Source organism: Mirounga leonina, unplaced genomic scaffold (assembly GCF_011800145.1).
Source record: "Mirounga leonina isolate KUSES-001 unplaced genomic scaffold, KU_Mleo_1.0 Mir_53, whole genome shotgun sequence".
NCBI lineage: Eukaryota > Metazoa > Chordata > Mammalia > Carnivora > Phocidae > Mirounga > Mirounga leonina.
Genome location: NW_023270807.1, coordinates 87722272 through 87743893, shown reverse-complemented (window position 1 = coordinate 87743893; position 21622 = coordinate 87722272).

Genomic DNA, 21622 nt, shown 5'->3' with positions numbered 1-21622 from the left:
AAAAACAAACTCCTCTAAATGATAGTCTGTATCAGTGATACAGTTTCATTATACAGAAATATTCTTGACCTATAGAATTTTAAATTTCCATGGCCACAAATTTTCTAATTAGGTGTAAATACAACTTGTAAAAGCATTCATTTGTTTATACATTTAAAACTTTGCATCAGTTGAAAGTTCTTTAAAGGAAAACTTGTTTCTAAATAAGTGGAACCATATCAATTTTTTTGTCAAGCTAAAAAAGATGGAATATCAATAGTTGCACAAGATTCAACCTAATGTTACAAGCATTTGGCATATAATAGGCACTTGATAAATTCTTCTTAAATTAATGTATAAGCCTGAGAATTTAAGCGTGTATTCTACTTTACAAGGGAAGCACATTAAAGAAAAGTATGTCATCAGGAAGTCAACTTCAAATATTCAACAAAACAATGTATGATTGCAAATTAACTACTATACCAACACAAAAAATTACAGTAATCAGAAGAGTTCTTGACAGTTTGATAGTGTCAACGAAAATCAACGAGGGAGAGTCCTGTCTAGAATGGTTAGCATTCTAGAAATGCCAGTGCTGTAGAGATCAATGAAACACTAGCCAGAGAGAAATCCCTGTGTAAGGATTTACCTTAAGTTACTGAAAATAACTTTTTTTTTCCCAATTTCATTTTCAAACAGAATGAAAAAAAACACCAGGAAAAGTCCACGAACCCTAAAATAAACAAAATTTAACTTTCCACAGGGAAATGCTGAATTTAAATTGGAATGTTATTGTACATGTTCTGGCAATTTTTAAGTTAGACATACTTTATAGAAGTTGCAGTTTTCAAGTAATTTTGGAATTTTGACCTTAGAACTAGCTCCCAAACTAAATTGGAGAGCACCACCCCTCCTACACATCACAGCCCACTCACGTTCACATCACCCTTTTTTATTTTTTATAGCATGTGTCACTACTTAAAATAAATGCCTGTTGAATAAATAGGCAGATTTATTCATTTAAAAAATATTCACTGAATCCCTATCTTGTAAAAATACTTAATTATCTGCTTCTAAATCATAGAGTTTGTTTAGCAGGTAATAGCTCTAATTCAGGATGCAGAAAATCTTTTTGTTCTTTTGATCTCCCTGTATTGCAAATATAAACTGCATTATGTGATAAAAGCTTATTGTATCAGTCATGTATTTGGATAAAGCCATCATTGATTACTAATTTTTAACAAAAAATGTTAAAAACCATGTGTGCCCATTTTTGCAAGCAAGACTGTGTTGAGAGGCTTCAGTGACTCCTCCAGTTAGCCACCTTTGGATCTGGGCTCCCATAAAATATTCCAGGCACTATACTAAACACTGTACATGCCACATCTCAGGGATTCCTCACAAAAATCTTCTGTGATGGATGCTATCATTTACCCCATATAACTCATGAGGAAATTAAGCTCAGGAATGTTAAGTAACTTTGCCAAGGTGACACGACTTGTGGGTGATAGAACTATAATTCATATCAAAGCTGCTCCCAACCTTGCCTTTGATCTTTATATTATATGGCCTCTTGAGAATAAAAGCTCCTTCCTTCTTCAAAAACTCAGTGTTGTCCTAACTTCACCAAATGCCACCAACACCAGGAGAGGTGACAGGCTATCTCAGGGAGGCCACACAAATCATGGTCCTCTTTCCTCCCCCCTGAGAGAGACATATTTAAATAATGTAAAAATATATTTTTCCCTATAGGCTCACTCTGCTTCTTGAAATATGGGGGTCTGTACCATGTTTAAGAACCTTAAACGTTTACCTAAATTCCTTCCACAAATCCTTCTCTGTTCCTCCCATCTGGGGCCTATTGCAGTTCTCTTCAATTAGAATGACTGCACCCTTCTCTCCATGAAAGACATAACTTTATGCCTTTTCTCCTCAATCGTCCTCAAGACTGTCCTTCTCAGTGAAGTGATTCCTCAATGGCTTGACCTCAACTCCAGGGCAAAAAAAAAAAAAAATGTTTGCTTATTGCACCTGAGGGCTATGCCAGGCTCTGAGGCTACTAAGGCTGAGTCTGTCTCTGTTTCTCTCCCTTGAATGTGTTGGCATTTGTCTTCTCTACCTTATTAAGTTGAAGCCCCTGAAAGTAAAGGTTTTGCAGTAAGTGTGTTCTCAGTAGTTATTGAGTCCAGACTGAAATTTGAGAAGTGATTGTATCATTCTGCTGAAAAGCAAAACTCTGTTGACAGGGTCACCAAATTCTTTCCTGCTTTGGACGTTTGCTTTTACTGGCTGCTCCCCAGCCTTGTGCCACCTCTAAAACCAGGAAGCACATGGTGTTTCCTGTCCATCCTGCTACCTTTCAGGAAATGCCGGGCTTTGGGTCATCCGGGATGCACTGGCTAGAAATGCCAGCACAAGAGACAGAAGAGGAGCTGACACCAAATCCAGACAGTGGAGGGACTTTGCCCTGGCCAGGTGTCTGACTTTCTCCACTCCCCACCCCGCCCCACTGTTTCTCCTAGAAGTCGTGTCTACAAATTAATGGTGACCTTGTACACACAAATACTAATTTTACTAGTCCATTTAGATGTGAAGTTTAATATTAAATGATGTTAAATACTTCTACTTAAAATATTCATTTCTTCTTAAAATTCTTCAATTTTAAATCACTACTATCCTCCTAAAATAATGAATTATTTTATAACAGGAAGACCATTTCTATTTTTCCATTAGAAAAGAACACAAAAAATTCCAACTCACATTAATTCTATATCCACCAACAGAAAGAAACCATTCACAGAAAAAAAAATTAATTTGGAGCTGTGGAGGAAAGAGTAAAATAGCTAACATTTAAATAAAAATAGCTTATATTTATTCACATTTATTACTGTGTAGTTCAGACCCTCCAAGAAGCAGATGCCAGGGCAGGATTGGATGGAAAAGGGGTCTGCTGAAGGAAACATATGTGAAAGATAAGAGAGTAGGGGAGCTGGTGAGAATAAACCTCTAGACTATGTTGCAGTTTCTACTTCTCTTATTTGGAATTGAATGGAATTTTCTGAGTTTTGATAATTTTTTTATTTTATTCTGATTACTCTCTTTTATTTCCAATTAATCAAAAAACAGTTTACCATAAAAATTAGTCATATCTGACACCAATAAATGAATTTGTTTTTATAGTAATTTCAAAACTAACATTAGCACTCGGAAAATCATAGAATGAAAACAACTTTGAGTGCCCAGACCCTCCAGCTCATTAGATCCAACTTTTCTACCCAAAGATGGGTGTTCAACTCTTCCCTGAACATTTCCTTGTCAGGGACGCAGCTTTATCACAAGGCAATCCAGTTTATTACTAGTGAACTTTAATCATTAGAAAGTCCTTATTTTTATTTATTTTTATGTAGGTATAGGTATATCTTTCTATAACCTTCCCCTAGAGCTTCAAGAAGAGATATCATAATAATAAAGTTGCAGGGAACTCCTCTTTCTATGGCCTGGGATAATGAACCCAAGCTCATCTTACCATTTCTTCTAGAATATTGCTTCCAGAATCATAAACACTTCAGTCACCCTCCTCCAGATGTGCTATTAATTTTTCAATATTCTTCCAAATATATGGCAGCCAGAACTTGATTGTCCAGTCAAATGAAGTGACTAATGTTGAAGACCATGGGATGATCAACTCTCTATATTTCTCTTAATGAGCTAGATTTGTGGCATCATAATTCACAGCACAGCTTCATGTTGAATTTGTACTTAGTGAAAGCCTCTAAACTACAGAACTATAAAATTAAGTCCAGATAGAATCCCAAAGATGATCTTAGTCCAACATCCTCTTTGTCATATAAGGATATTAAGAATCTAAAAGATTTTGTGCCAAGTCACACAGTTTAATTTGTGGCAGAGTCAAGCTTAAATTTTAAAAGTCCTAATGCAGTGCCTCATTTTATTTATTTTTATTTTATTCTCATGCAAAGTGCTATTGAGCTTGTTCTCCCTCCCCATCATCCACTAAAGTAATTAGTCTCTTAAGTTAAGTGCAACATTTTGTATTTATTCTTTTGCACGTGGTATTTATGGCTTTGTGGAAATCTCATCATTGGACCTCTTTTAAGATTAAGTGAAGAAAATTGGAGAGTGATCCAGTGAAAAGCCCTGAATCATTTTTATTAAAACGGTTCTCTGCCATTTGTCCCACTCAGCTCTCAAGGGCGGCCCTTGTATATCACTGGTCTGCCTGGGCCAGTTCTTTTGCCTTCACCATTTCTTAATCTTACAGCAAAACACCAGATCTATTTGATAACATTTCTCACCCACTTCTTAAACACCAACCATCCTTTCCTCATTGCAGGCATGTTTGCCACTTTTGGAAGGACTGCTTCCATTAACCTCTGATCCTTAAGTATTATCCATACAGTTGGGATCTCTGTAGATGGGAGCCTATATTCTGGCAGCCTCTCTTAGCCATTTTCTTGTTCATTCTACCTTCCCAGAGGGCTGAGCCTCAACACCTCCAAGCAGAGCTCAGAGCTTGGTACCATCATTTCATCTGTTTATATCTACCAATTCATGTCTATCTACATTTTCCCAATTATTTGTAGCATGTCTACTATATGTTAAGCACATATTAGCTGTCACCTTATTCATTTAGTACCTTGTTTTGACTATTTAAACCTACTGTTAAAGCCTGCCAATTTCTCCCAATTAATATGCAAGTATACATTAAATCAAAGAAAACCAAAGTGTTGAAGGTAAGTGTAGAATGTATATATCTTAAATGTATAAATTATAGATCTTTTGCATTCAGTTACAAGTACTGATTTGCAAAGTATTTAACAGTACTCTTGCTACAGTTCCTTGCTCTAAGAAACTGACTGGAACCACCCTCTAATAACATGGCTTACCAAGGTTGTATATTAAGCCATCATTGCATAGGTATCACTTACTAACTCAGTAATTTCATCTTACTTTCTGTATGTTTGTTGCTGCTGGTTGTTGTAGTTTCTGTTCCTCTTTATATTCTTGGCCCACCACAGAAAATAATATGGAGATTAAATTATTCCACATTTTGCGACAACTGTGGTCAAGAAGGAAAACAAAAACTACCTAGATAGCACCCCTCTTGCTCCAGCTCCTCTTCGTTACCTGTATATTAAGGATTAGGAGGGGACAAAGCTTTGAGAGAAGAGCAAATCATGTGAAGATTGCCATTACTTCTTAGGAACCACAGTGAACCATTGCAAGTTGAAATCCTGTGTACTTCAGCTCTTTTTTTCACTTATCCACTCATCCATCTACCCATCCAAAAGCAAACAAGCAAAAATATTTCAGAAGCCTTTACTATATGGGCTCAGCAGATCGATATAGTTAATTTAAGGAAATATCAGGGTGATAGAACCTTTGAATGCTCTGAAATTTAGCATAAATCACATGAGAATGTGTGAGAGTTTTGCACTTGGTTTCAGAAAAGGAGGTGCAAATGAAAACTCTGAGTTCCTGGAATCTGCTGTAGGAGTCCCAGCTCAACACACCCTGCACTTGGTTGACATCACCTGGGATACCCTGATATACCCTGATATGCCTAGTGTGACTCCTCATCTTGACTTAGCTTATCCTCTAGATAAAAGCTTTGCCACTCCACATCAGTGCTCCCCAGGAATCACGAGGAAGTGTTTAACCAGTCTGGAGGCAGTCAAACATATCAAACACAGGAATTACAGAGGCACTTGCTGCTAAACTAATTCTGGAATCATGAATCTATGTAGTTATTTACTCTTTGCAACAACTCAAGACAGTCTAGCATAGGGCAAAGAGCTAGGCTGCCTGCATTCAAATCCTGGCTCTGCCCCTTACAGGTTGTATAATCATGTACAAGTTTCTTAACATTTCTCTATCTCAGTTTCTCTATCTATAAAATAAGGATGGTAATAATACCTAACTATCAAGGGGATTAATAAGTGAACACACATAGAAAACTTAAATAGCACATGATAAATGCTATCAGTATTGGTTATCATTATAACTTAACCTCAACTTTCTAATGATAAAAATGATAACATAGATATACTCCATTCTGTTGAAACTCCACAGTTTGTGAATCCTGAACAGTGAGGCTGAGATACCACGTGCCTTTGGTTACAATTCCTTGACCTCTCTGTGCCCAGACCCTACTCAATGTGACAAACCAAAGGATTTTCTCCTGTTAGTGAAACTCTGCCATCAGGCCAGTGAAAGCATGAAATGTCTGTTCCATGAATGCAATGTTTATTATAATTTGTAAACTTGTAGGCATCTAAAGGTTTCCTATTTCAGGGTTCAAGTTTCCAACTTCAGTGCTAAATGGAAAACTGAGGCAATCATACAAGCTTGGCACAATAGTGAAGGGCAAATGAGAGAGGTGAGATTATGATTTTAATTAGCCTATTAATTCTTTCAATATTTTCCTTCACTTGAGTGTGGAGGCCATTCTGGAGTAACTTAAACAAACATACTCATAATAGCAATTAAGAGAAAACATTTTAAATATTTTGGACTAAACTAAAAATCTAAAAACAAAATCCCAACCACTATCTTGAACCTACAAGTATTATTTCATCCTTCAGGATCCCAAGCGATACATATATTTAAAGCAGAGAGCTCACAAGAACCACAATAGAAAGGAAACAACTGGTAAGCAGCTGCAGAGTAATACCATAGGCCAGTTTTCATTTAAATGAAAAATAACACATTGAATTAGAGCCTGGAAGCTCAACTACATATCCCTGATTATTTCATGGCTAAATAGGAAGTTTCTCCCATGTTTTATTCCCTTCACATTTGAGCCTAATCTTGCATCCTTAGATTACAGGCACACAAAAAAAGACGTAAATTTCAGTCATTTTATCTGCCTCCTAAGTCTAAAATTTAGAAACTCACATTCATTCAAAGTAAATATGCACAACATGTCATGAGGGAAAGTGTTCTGTTCAAGGAAACCGAAAGAAGGCATGTTAATCATTACTCGTATTTACATGACACCTAAGTTAGGAGTTCACAGCAAATGCATGTGTGGCAAAGGTCAAAGCCACCAGCCAAAGAGGAAAGCCGCGGAGCTTCTTTTCCATTCCAAGTCATCCATATAAGGTGGGGTTTCCTATTCTGTTTAAGTTTAGACATCATCACAAAAGTTAAACCACAAGAGAATGATGCAAGTTGTGCTAAAATGTGGTAGATGCTTACGCCTTCTATGCCTCACACAATCCTTTGCTGGACAGTCTGTTTCAACTTCTCAGATTTTTTTATTGTGTTATGTTACATAACTAGAAGCTTTTATTACTAAAAAAAAAAAAGCACACTCAATAAAGTTCAGCTTGATACCTAAAGATCCAAATAAACCATCAGTATGATGTAAAAAACTGCTAATGACGATTCTTTAAATCCTGAAACTGCCAAATAGAATAATGAGTTTGAACCCATTCTTGTTTCTTTCTGATAAGAAGGGACAGTAATCATTTAAAAGCATGAATTTATGAAAAAATATTGATTGATCACCAATTTTTGCTAGGCAGTCTGAGGATTAGTAGATAAATCTCAAAATTCAAGATGTCCTTAAGATACAGTAGAAAGCTATCATTTGTGTAACCAGCACTACATGAGTTTACCAAAAAAGGGACTTTGGTTCTGTGGTGGGAGAGGTCAATTACATCCCCAGCCCTGAAGGGCAATTCATTATTCAACAGACAGAGGTGTGGAAGAGAAATGGAAAAAACTTTCAGAGAGGATGGAATGACAACAAGACCATGAAGTAAAGAAAAAAAAAGTATATAAGGGAGCAGTGAGTTACACAATGTTACATGTCAATTACATCTCCATAAAGCTGGAGGGAAAGAAAGGGAGCAGCAAGTGACCCAATATAGTTAAAGATGGGTGAGGGTCAGAAAAATGACCAGGAGTATAGTATCAGACTTGAAAGTGAGGATGTGAATCGCAGCTCTATTGTTGAGTAGTCTTGTGACACTGAGTAAGTTATATATCCTCAAGCCTTTTTTTTTTTTCTCAATAAAATGGAGCCAATAATAGCACCTACATCATATGATAGCTGTAAAAACTGAGATAATCCCTGCGATGTTCACAAAGGCAGAAAATATGTTATATTTATCTTTATATGACCAGAAACAAGTACTGTGCTTGAAACAGAATAAATGCTCAATAAATGTTAGCTTCCATAATTATTATAAATTTTATACAGTGAGAAATGGAGAGATACTCATAGGTTTTGTGATCAGAACATTGCTCAAATTAATCCAGAAAATAAATTGTAAAGAAACTAGAGGTAGAACTATCCTTGAAGAAGTTAATGAGAACCTAAATTAGACTGGTGCCTATGAACACGGAAAGATGAGAAAGGAAGGAGAGATAGCTTGGAGAACTCAGGAGCAAACCTTAAGAAAGCCATAGAATATTCTCTGTATTTTCATAAAAACAAAGGACTTGATTCAGAAATGACTTAAGCTCAACATTAAACTGACCACTGGGATAATGAAACAAACTTTAGGGCTTGAATATTATTAAGATATAAATTCCAGATAAATTAGACAGTTACTGGCAGGAAGTTTCCATCTTAACCAAGAAAAAAATCAGGAAAACAAACTATTTCTATGACTTAAATCTAAGTCCTAAGGGAGACATTTATTTAATAAAGTAGTTAAGAGTGTTGACTGGGTAGCCAAACTTCCAGGGTTCAATCCCAGCCCCGCCACTTTCCAGCTATATAGCAAGTTACTTAACTACTGCCTGCCTCAGTTTTCTGTATTTGTAAGATACTTATGCCTACTGGTATCTAATTAATACCAGTACCTATTTCAAAAAGTTTTTTTTTTAAAGATTTTATTTATTTATTCATGAGAGACAGAGAGAGAGAGAAGCAGAGGCAGAGGGAGAAGCAGGCTCCCCACAGAGCAGGGAGCCCGATGTGGGACTCGATCCCAGGACCCTGGGATCATGACCTGAGCCGAAGGCAGATGCTTAACCGACTGAGCCACCCAGGCGTCCCATCAAAAAGTTTTTAAGATTAATGATTTTTAAGATTAATGATTTAATAATCCTTAAATACTTAGGATGGTGCCTGGTAAATAATTAGCCAGTGATAAATATTAGTTATCTTAATTTCTGAGCTATTCCTATTTGATCTAGGCTGAGATTTACGGGTTGCATATGGATCAATCCCAAATGCTATGGTACTTTCCCTATAACTTGCAATGGTTGACCTACACCCCATGATGTGCCACTATCTCAATAAGACTAATTAATTTTCCACTTCTCCCCATCTGCCACATATCAAAGATAAAAGACTTGACAATTTTATATACAATTTGAAATATTACTCTTCCTTTCATGCATCATGCTTATCCACATCATATAGTTGAAGGATTATAGGGACCCAGTACTATGGCTTCAGATGACTAATAATAAACTTATTAAAACAAATCCTTTATTTGGGTCCAAAAATCTCAAATGCTTTCAATGCTTCTATGATTTAAGAAGCGGCATTTTCAAATATGTATTACAGAAACAAAATGCATATTGGAAGTTCATTCCATATAGGAAATTAAAAGAAAATGAACCAACTTTGTGTTATCTTCTTGGATAATGACTTAATATAATACAAAGTGTTCTGCTGTTTATCATCACACAGTAGACTGATACTACATAACCACTGTATAAAAATATAAATATAAAATGTAGATAATAAGTCCATACATAGTGAAATATATTTTACTACTTATCACCACATAATTACTATATAAAATATAAAATGCATATTAACTCAAGTATTTTATATTATCATTCTAATACACAAACTTTTCATTGCTTGTTATAGGCCTTTTCAAGCCTTCAGTGATTAATTACTATTTAATGATGGACCAGCCATGTCAAACAATTCACTAGATTGAAACTCTTCCTTGGATTAATTCAACATCTGCTGAGTTTTTAACTACCCAGAATTATTAATTTAGTGTCATCATGGATATGCCAAATAAATCAATTCCTTCACCCACTATTGGACATAAGCTCAGTACATTAGAAATCCCTATTTCTTAATATCTGAAAAAAAAAAGAAAGAATGAGCTACAGATTTTAAAAATAGCATTCACAAGGCTTAAGAGTGAATTATTGCAAGCAACCACAACTCTAATTTCTAGCAACTACTTTATTCCATTAAACAGTCTCCTTTAAAGCAAAACACAGTTAAATGTATTTCAACTTGTACCACATTGATCAGGAAGTGACAATCATGAATGCCTAAAGAAATCCACTGGAAGTCAAGATGATCTTCCCAGAAAATATGCTTGCTATGTGCATAATTATTCTGAAAGTCAAACAAAAAGACCATTCATGACTATTTTATAAAACCGTATCTGTCCAGATAAAGCAAACTATGTTTTTATGTCAATCCATAATATTAAGAAATGTGATTAAAGGATCACATCTATTACCCTCTTATTCTTCTCCTTTATCAGCAAATAAAAAGAAAACATGAAAGAAGTGAATTGATCTCTAACCAAAGGAGAAGGGACAATACTCTATTTTTCTCTTATCAATAATGGCAAACATACTGCCAAGCTTTACAATTACCTGCAACTAAGGGACAGTAACAACTTCAAATTCCTCCTGACAGAGCCTCGCAGATGCAATTTTCTCATTACTTCTTGGAAACAGGGTGCATACATCAGGTTTGCAGTGTCTGTTCAATCCCTCTTGTTTGCCAATGAAGGGAGGAAGCAAAAAATAGTAAATGTCCTGGCTAAGAACTCAAGCTTACAGTTAGAAGGAATGCCCTTAAATTAAAATCCCAGCAGCCCACTTACTGAATAGGGAGCCATTTCTCTAAACCTCAGCTCCTTCATCTATAAAACAGATGCATGTAAAGGGGTTAGAATACACCCCGGGACAATGTAAGCCCTCAATAAATAGTAGACAATAAGATTATTATTGCAACTGATTTTCCCCCCAAATATAAAGAGAAGTACAGCCTTATTGGTTGCACAGGGTCAAGAGTGACATAATTCATTCAACAGCAAAGACATGAATGATGAGTATATTTGTATGCATGGATAAAGGCCTTGGATTAGTTGCTTTCAGTTAGTAGAGACTGCAGTAGAAAGGTAAGTGAGGCCAGGATTCAGTTTCTAGCAACAGAAAATAAGACCTATTGTTATTGAGCAGCCAATAATGTTATTTTAATCAAGGAAGTAAATGATCAAAACAATTCTAGCCATGGATGTAGAGGATGACAGAAATGAAGAAAGGCTTGAAGCCTAGATAGAGCTCAGTTAGAAATCAATTGTAATGATTCAAGCTAGAGAAGCTTAGGACCTGAACTAAGGCAATGTGAAGAATTTAGTAAAATCTGAAAACCTTTATGCAACTCCAACACTCAAGTTGTTATTAGATTCTGGGTTCTTAGCCTTAAGCCTATGAGGAAGGTTGGTCTGTGTTATATAGAGAAAGGAAAGAATATTGTTCGTAGTGAAGTTTATTTTAGCTAGAATGATCCTAAAGAATTCCCCAATATTAACTAATTTTACAATTAATTTTAAAACCAGTACTCAATTGTTTTTTTCAATAATATGAATAAAGAGAGTAGGGTAATAAAATGGTGCCTTAGTTTTATATTCTGTAAAGTGACAATAATAGGACCTACTTTATCATGTTATTATAAGGATTAAATATATTAATATACATAGAATATCAATGCCTGACACACACTAAGTAGTTTTAGTCAGCAATAGTTATAGTGAGAGCATTGTTGTTTAGAATATTATGAACCAGATAAGCCTGTATCTAAAGAAGAAAAAGACCAGCAAGTTATCATGGATTTCATCCTAGCACTGCACTCAGATCTTTATTGTTTCTTATTTGATATATGTAATTCTTGGAAAGCTTTAAAAAACGTTATAACTGAGTGAAATTAATAGGCAAAAAAATGTTAAACATGAAAAATAATGGACACTGAGGAAGAAGATAGGAAAGCTAAAAAGCAGATGCCCTAAGAAAAGAAAGCTAATGCTATCAGGGCTAACTGTTTAATATATTAATTCATTTAATCCCCCAATTTTTTATTGTCAAATTTATCACAGAGGAGGTATTAAGCAGCAAATCAGGCACAGCAAAAAACTGAATTTGGGAGGTAAAAGACAAACTAGAGAAATTCTTCTAGAATCCAGACCACAAGGGTAAAGATAGATAGATAGATAGATAGATAGATAGATAGATAGATAGATAGATAGATAGAGATATCCAGAAGCAAAAAACCAATCAATATATAATAAGAATTCCAGAATGAGAGCAAGACAAGAATCAATATCCAAAGAAATAATAGGGAAAATGTTTCCTGATGTAACAAAGAAAGGGTTTAGTCTAAAAAATGAGAGTACACATTCTATTTTAGATGGATTAATGAAAACAGAGTCACCCCTGTATGAATCCAGAAATAACCAATATTTTTCAGGAGCTGAAGTTTTAGTAGTAAGTATGGTCCTAGGCTACTCACAAGTGAGCAAAAGACCACTGAACCAGTAATCACTTGTGCTACACTCTTGACACATTCAATCCATCTCAAGTTCTTCCTAGAATGAGTCAGAATAATAAAATATGCGAGTGTTTGTGTGTGTGCATGTGCACATCTTCTTTAAATTTTTTAAAGGAAAAAAACTACAGACCAATATCTTCATGAATGTAGTTGCAAATATTCATAACAGAATATTAGCAAATTGAATGCAGCATTATATAAAAAGGATAATTTGCGGGCGCCTGGGTGGCTCAGTTGGTTAAGCGACTGCCTTCAGCTCAGGTCATGATCCTGGAGTCCCTGGATCAAGTCCTGCATCGGGCTCCCTGCTCGGCAGGGAGTCTGCTTCTCCCTCTAACCCTCCCGACCCTCCCCCATCTCATGTGCTCTCTCTCTCAGTCTCCATCTCTCAAATAAATAAATAAATAAAATCTTTAAAAAAGAAAAATAAATAAAAATAAAAAGGATAAATTGCCATGACTAAAGAGTTTATCGCAGGATTTCAAGGTTGAATAACATTTAAAAAATCAATAAATATAATTCAACACATAAACAGAATAAAGAAGAAAAATCATATGATTGTCTCAATTGATACAAAGCCCAACACTCCTTCATGAAAAAACCTCTCGGCAAACTAGGGATAGAAAGAAACGTCTCCAACCTGATAAAGGGTGTTATTAAACTCCTATAGATAACATCACAATTAATATTGAAATATTAAATTCTCCCCCCACCAATAAATTTCATCAGAGATTTCTGATGAAAATAGACAAGTTAGTTCTGAGATTTAAACAGAAATGCTGAGGGCTTCAAGTAGTCTAAATTTTTTTAAAGAACTAATTCTAAGCACTTTCTGATTTCAAGAATTGCTATAAAGCTAAAGTGATCAAGACAGTGCAGTATTGGCTTAAGGACAGGCACATAGATTAGCAGAATGGAATATGGTCCATAAACAGACCAATACACATACTGATTTTTAACAAAAGTGACAAGGTAATTCAATAAAGAAAACACAGTCATTTCAACAAATGGTGCTAGGGCGCCTGGGTGGCTCAGTTGGTTAAGCGACTGCCTTCGGCTCAGGTCATGGTCCTGGAGTCCCGGGATCGAGTCCCACATCGGGCTCCCTGCTCAGCAGGGAGTCTGCTTCTCCCTCTGACCCCCCTCCCTCTCCTGCCTTCTGTCTCTCATTCTCTCTCTCTCAAATAAATAAATAAAATCTTAAAAAACAAAACAAAACAAATGGTGCTAGAACAACTGGATATTCATATGGGAAAAGAACAAATCCTCAACACATTTCACACCACAAATAATCTATTTGAAATGGATTACAGAACTGACTGCAAATACCAAAACTATAAAATTTATAGAAGAAAGTAAAGGAGAATAGTTTCACAATCTTTTCTTAGGCAAAAATTTACTAGACAAAACACAAAAAGGGAAAAAAATGACAAATTATATTTCTTCAACTATAAATAGTCTGCTTTTCCAAAAATACTGTTAAGAAAGCAAAAAGGCAAGCCACACACTGGGAGAAAATATTCACATTACATATGTCTGACAAAGAACTTGCATCCAAAATATGTAAAGAACTCTTATACTGAAAAGCCTTAATAGTAAGAGCACAAACCATCTAAACAGATACTTCACTAAAGAAGACTATGAACAGGGGAGGAGTTAAGATGGTGGAGTAGCAGGGGGACCCTGAGCTTGCCTCCTCCCTCCAACACAATTAGATCAACATCAAATCATTTTGAACAACTAGGAAATCAATCTGAGGATTAAGAAAACAATCTGCACAACTGGAGGGAGAGAACATAATAGCAGATGTGAGGTTCAGAGCTGTGAATTGGGGAAGAGTAAAGCCATGGTCCCATGAAGAGGGGTGGGGAACCATTTCCACAGAACGAAGTCAGGGAGCAAATGGGAAAGAGAGCAACACATAGTGTTCACACAACATGAGGGGATTCCCTGGGTTACACTGGGAAAGATAGCTCCCCTTCCTAGAGTATTTGGAAGAGGAATTTTGCCTCTCCAAGGACAAAGGCCAGCTGGGAGCTGCTGAGCAATCCTTCAACAGCAGGGACTGAGTCACACTGATAACCTGGTCACAGCTTTTTGCTGTGCATCACAATAGACTCCAACCACCATGCATGCACCATGCGACTGCTTTCCTGGGACAGAACGGCGCCAGGCCACAAGGCCCCCCCCTGTAGAGGAGAGAATTTAAGATTTGGAGTTTTGAATCCCAGCCACCAGCCAGAGATAAAACAGGAGAACTGTGGCTCCAGACATGCTGAGAGCTGGGTACAGACAGGTTAAGGGCTGGGATCTGATGAAAGCCTGGGACACAGGAGAAGACTTTGTTCACTTTCCTGTGAAGGCCTCCTGAACAGCAGTGGCTGTGAGTTTCCATCCCCAGGGAAGAGAGGGCAGGGTGATGCCATCTTCCACCACCCTCACCCCACCAGCATGTCAGACTTCAGAGAGAAACACAGTATCTCCAGTGGAGGCTGGAGTCAGTTACACCAAACCCTGTGCCCAGTAGGGGCATCTTTACAAGGACAGGTCTGACAGTGACCCAGTGCAGCAGGCCTCTCCCTCAGAAGACCAACGCATATACCAAGTCTACTGATTACAGAGTGCTCCAAAGCATCAGCTTCGATTCTGGTGGAAATAGGACCAGGCTTTCTTGTGTTGTCGTCTTCTTTTAATTCTTCTTTTGATTTTTTTTTCTTTGGTATCAGGCTTATAGAGTCTTTATTCATTTGTTGGTTTATTTGTTTCCTTGTCCCATTTTTTGGATCAGCTTTCTTTTTTTTTTTTCTTTTTTTCCTTCTTTCTTTTTTATTCTTTGGAATTAGGCTTACAGTTTTTTGTTTGTCTGTTTCTTTGCTTTTTTGTTCCTTCTTCTTTTCTCTTTCCTTATATCAGGGCTTTTTTGTTTGTTTGTTGTTTTCCTTCCAGACTTTTCTTAACAAACAAATCAAGGCACACCTAGTTAAAGGTCCACTGCAAGCAAGGAGGAACTCTATAGAGGGGAAAGAGCAGCCAAAACACAACAGCAGAGTAATACAATGGCACTAAATTCATATCTATAAGCAATTACTCTCTGAATGTAAATGGACTCAATGCTCCAATCAAAAGACACAGGGTATCAGAATAGACAAAAGAACAAGACCCATCAATATGCTATCTACAAGAGACTCACTTTAGACCCAAAGACACCTCCAGATTGAAAGTGAGGGGGTGAAGAACCATCAATCATGTTAAGGGGGACATCAAAAGAAAGCTGGAGTAGCCATAAGTATATCAGACAAATTAGATTTTAAACTAAAGACTGTAATAAGAGATGAAGAAGGGCATAATATCCTAATAAAGGGGACTATCCAACAAGAAGATCTAACAATTGTAAATATTTATGCCCCCAACTTTGGAGCAGCCAAATATATAAATCAATTAATAACAAAATTAAAGAAATTCATTGATAATAATACAATAATAGTAGGGGACTTTAACACCCCACTCACAGCAATGGACAGATAATTAAGGAGAAGATCAACAAGGAAACAATGGCTTTGAATGACACCCTGGACCAGATGGGCTTAATAGACATATTCAGAGCATTTCATCCTAAAGCAGCAGAATATACATTCTTTTCAAATGCACAAGGAATAGTCTCCAGAATAGATCATATACTGGGTCACAAATCAGGCCTCAACCAGTACAAAAAGATTGAGATCATACCATGCATATTTTCAGACCACAACACTATGAAACTTGAAGTGAACCACAAGAAAAAAATTGGAAAGACCACAAATACATGGAAGTTAAAGAACATCTTACTGAAGAATGAATGGGTTAACCAGGAAATTAAAGAAGAAATAAAAAAATACATGGAAGCAAATAAAAATGAAAACATGACAGCCCAAAACCTTTGGGATCCTAAGAGGGAAGTACATAGCAATATAGGCCTTCCTCAAGCAGCAGGAAAAGCCTCAAATACACAACCTAACCTTACACCTAAAGGAGTTGGAAAAAGAACAGCAAACAAAGCCTAAAACCAGCATAAGGGAAATAATTAAGATTAAAGCAGAAATAAATGATATAGGAATTTAAAAAAACAACAACCAGTAGAACAGATCAACAAAACTAGGATCTGATTCTCTGAAAGAATTAACAAAATTGATAAACCCCTAGCCAGTCTTATTAAACAGAAAAGAGAAAAGATCCAAATAAATAAAATCATGAGTGAAAGAGGAGAGGTCACAACCAACACCACAGAAATACAAACAATGAGCAATTATATGCCAACAAATTGGGCAGCCTGGAAGAAATGGATAAATTCCTAGAAACATATAAACTACCAAAACTGAAACAAGAAGAAATAGAAAATTTGAATTGACCATAACCTGCAAAGAAATTGAATCAGTAATCAAAAATCTCCCAACAAACAAGAGTCCAGGACCAAATGGCTTCCCAGGGGAATTCTACCAAACATTTAAAGAAGAATTAACACCTATTCTTGTGAAGCTGTTCCAAAAAGTAGAAATGGAAGGAAAACTTCCTAACTCTTTCTATGAGGCCAGGATTACCTTGATTCCAAAACCAGACAAAGACCCCACTAAAAGGAGAATTACAGACCAATATCCCTGATGAACATGGTTGCAAACTCAACAAGATAATATCTCAACAAGATAATAGCTAATCAAATCCAACAGTACATTAAAAGTATTATTCACCATGATCAAGTGGGATTTATTCCTATGCTGTAGGGGTGGTTCAATATCTGCAAATCAAGCAACGTGATATACCACATTAATAAAGAAAGGATAAGAACCATATGATCCTCTCAATAGATGCAGAAAAAGCATTTGACAAAATACAGCATCCTTTCTTGATAAAAATCCACAAGAAAGTAGGGATAGAAGGAACATACCTCAACATCATAAAGGCCATATATGAAAGATCCACAGCTAATAACATCTTCAATAGAGAAAAACTGAGAGCTTTTCCCCTTACGTAGGAACATGACAGGGATATCCACTCTCACTGCTGTTGTTCAACGTAGTACTGGAAGTCCTAGCCTCAGCAATTAGACAACAAAAAGAAATAAAAGGCATCCAAACTGGTAAGGAAGAAGTCAAACTTTCAGTCTTTGCAGATGATATTCTATGTAGAAAACCCAAAAGACCACCAAAAAATTGCTAGAACTGATACATGAATTCAGCAAAGTTGCAGGATATAAAATCAATGAACAGAAATCTGTTGCATTTCTATACACCAATAATGAAGCCGCAGAAAGAGAAAGCAAGGAGTCAATCCCATTTATTAACAAAAATCATAAGATACCTAGGAATAAACTTAACCAAAGAGGCAAAGATCTATACACTGAAAACTATAGAACACTTATGAAAGAAACTGAAGAAGACACAAAGAAGTGGAAAAATATTCCATGCTCTTGGATTAGAACAAATATTGTTAAAATATCCATACCACCCAAAGCAATCTCTACATTTAATGCAAACCCTATCAAAATAACACCAGCATTTTTCACAGAGCTAGAACAAACAATTCTAAAATTTGTATGGAACCAAAAAAGACCCCGAATAGCCAAAGTAATGTAAAAAAAAAAAAAAAAAAAGCAAAGCAGGAGGCATCACAATTTCACACTTCAAGCTGTATTACAAAGCTGTATTCATCAAGACAATATGGTACTGGCATAAAAACAGACACATAGATTAATGGAACAAAATAGAAAACCCAGAAGTGGACCCACAACTGTATGGCCAACTAATCTTCAACAAAGCAGGAAAGAATATCCAATAGAAAAAAGACGGTCTCTTCAACAAATGGTGTTGGGAAAACTAGACAACATGCAGAAGAACGAAACTGGACCACTTTCTTACACCATACACAGAAATTAATTCAAAATTGATGAAAGACCTAAATTTAAGACAGGAAACCATCAAACCAAACAGAGGAGAAAGCAGACAGCAACCTCTTTGATCTTGGCTGCAGCAACTTCTCACTAGCCACGTCTCTGGAGGCAAGAGAAACAAAAGCAAAATGAACTACTGGGACCTCATCAAGATAAAAATCTTCTGCACAACGAAGGAAATAATCAACAAAACTAAATGTCAACTGATGGAATGGGAGAAAATATTTGCAAATGACATATCAGACAAAGGGTTAGTATCCAAAATCTATAAAGAACTTATCAAACTCAACACCCAAAAAACAAATAATCCAGTTAAGAAATGGGCGGAAGACATGAATGAACATTTTTCCAAAGAAGACATCCAGATAACTAACAGATGCATGAAAAGATGGTCAACATAACTCGTCATCAGGAAAATACAAATCAAAAGTACAATGAGATACCATCCGACATCTGTCAGAATGGCTAAAATTAACAAGTCAGGAAATGACAAGTGTTGGTGAGGATGCAGAGAAAGGGGAACCCTCTTACACTGTTGGGGGGAATGCAAACTGGTGCAACCACTCTGGAAAACAGTATGGAGTTCCTCAAAAAGTTAAAAATAGAACTACTCTACCACCCAGCAATTGCACTACTATGTATTTATTGAAAGGATACAAAAATGCTGATTTGAAGGGGCACATGCACCCCAATGTTTATAGCAGCACTATCAACAATAGCCAAACTATGGAAAGAGCCTAAATGTCCATCAACTGATGAACGGATAAAGAAGATGTCGTATATATACAATGGAATATTACTCAGCAATCAAAAAGAATGAAATCTTGCCATTTGCAACAATGTGGATAGAGCTAGAATGTATTGTGCTAAGTGAAATAAGTCAGTCAGAGAAAGACAAATATCATATGATTTCACTCAAAATATGTGGAATTTAAGAAACAAAACAGACGAACATAGGGAAAGGGAAGGAAAAATAAAATAAAAACAGAGAGAGAGGTAAACCATAAGAGACTCTTAAATATAGAGAACAAACTGAAGGTTTCTGGAGGGGAAGTGGGTGGGGGATGGGCTAAATGGGTGATTGGCACTAAGGAGGGCACTTACTGGGATGAGCACTGGGTGTTACATGTAAGTGATGAATCACTAAATTCGAGTCCTAAAACTGACACTACACTGTATGTTAACTAACTTGAATTTAAATCTTTTAAAAAAGAAGATATATGACTAGCCAAAAAAGCAAATGAAATATGTTCAACATCATTAGTCATTAGGGAAATGTAAATTAAAATTACAATGATATGTCACTACATGTATGCAATGGAATGACTAAAATTAAAAAAGACAGACAATATCAAGTGTTGATGAGGCTGTAGAACAACTGGAACTCTCATATATTTTGGTTGAGAGAGCAAATGGTGCTATCACTTTGGTTATCAATTTGGCAGTTTCTTGGAGTAATCTCAGAAATTCATAAACAATCTATGGAGTCCCTTTCCCAAATTTCCCCCCCATGCTATCCCCCATGTCCACCCCCAAACCCCGCCCCACTTTCTGGTTCCCTAAAGCTCTCCTCTCCACTCCTCCAACTAAAAATCTGGCATCTGTTTACCTCTCTGCCACTCACTCCCTGTGACTGCATTCACACCTGGAACAAGTGGGAAGTGAATAGAAAGAGAAAAAATAGCAGTAAGAGTTTGTCCTACTTTCTTGGGACCATACATCCTCCAATCAAAGAAAAAAGTTCCCTTCCCTCAGGGTTTGAAACATCTGTGAATCTTCACTCCCACCCTTAGCACTTGCAGAAGACCACTTTCTTTTACCTGGAGTCTAAACTAGGAAAATTTTGGAGTTCTAGCTGCCACTCCTTACAGATTTCAGCTGCCTTGAATCTAAGCCAGAGCATTCAAAGAAAAAAATGGTGAACTTACCACCAATTTAGTGGTACTTCAGATTCTCATCTTCTTCTACATCTGCTACTATTTATTTTTTAGAGTCCTCAAATATCTGCTCTATGCCTTCTGTCTAGGACTTATATGCACATTCAGTGGGAGATACAGAGTAGAATGTACTCTAAATAACTCTTTCCATATTTACCCTCATCTCTGCACTTATAAAATATGGCAACAAAGAGCTGTGCTTTTACTAAGTATTTTAGTGCTGCTAAATGATGCTAAATTTTCATCTTAGAGAATAGAAACAATCTGAATATTTACCAAGTACAACCATGTACAACAGCAATTAAACTGTTCCCAAACAAAATTCTCTAGCCAATAAATATTTAATAAAAATTACAAGTAGACTATTGTGGGGGGGAGTTCATTAGGAGTTCACATAATTTTTTTAATTATCAAAATTTGGTTTAATGGTTAAAATATAGTAAGTCACTTTGTTATATAATCAGTAACAATTATTTTCACAGTGAGATTTGTTCATGCAGTAAACTCAAACTGGCAGCACTGGTATATAAAATATGTAGTGTTTATTGTCACTAATGTCACTACTTCATCAATAAATGCCACAAGTAAATGTTATTTTGAATTCTAGAGCAAGATTCTGAGAAAGAGGTGGAAGAAATTTGAGAAAGAACCTTCTCAAATACATCTTCCAAATCAGGTGCCAGGGAAGGCTAACATTTTCCTAATGGAGAATCATTTCTTTTTGACTTACATCTCACTTCTTGGTTTATAACCCAAAATCCATGGAGCCGAGGTACTGAACACCCAGTACTTCACTGGGCTTTCAATTCTGTCCAATTGGTCTGTGTGCCTATTCTTATGCTGATACCATATGATTTTGATTACTATAGCTTTGGAATAGAGTTTGAAATCAAGAAGTGTGATGCCTCCAGGTTTTGTATTTTTTTGTCTTTCCTCTAGTCCTTCTTTGTCTATTTTGGGTCTTTCGTGGTTCTCCATTTTTTTTTCATTGATGTCTTACAATTGTCAAAGAATGGTTTTTAAAATTATTTCACTCTATCATTATCAGCAAGGTGACTGGAAGTGGATTTCTACTTACAATAAACATATTCAATCTTTGCTTAATTATTCATCATAGATGTCCTTTTAACATTTCCTTTAATAATTAATGCTTTTAAGAAAGCAACTCTAAATTCCTTATAATGCAAGAGACCTTTAAATGTCATGGTAGTT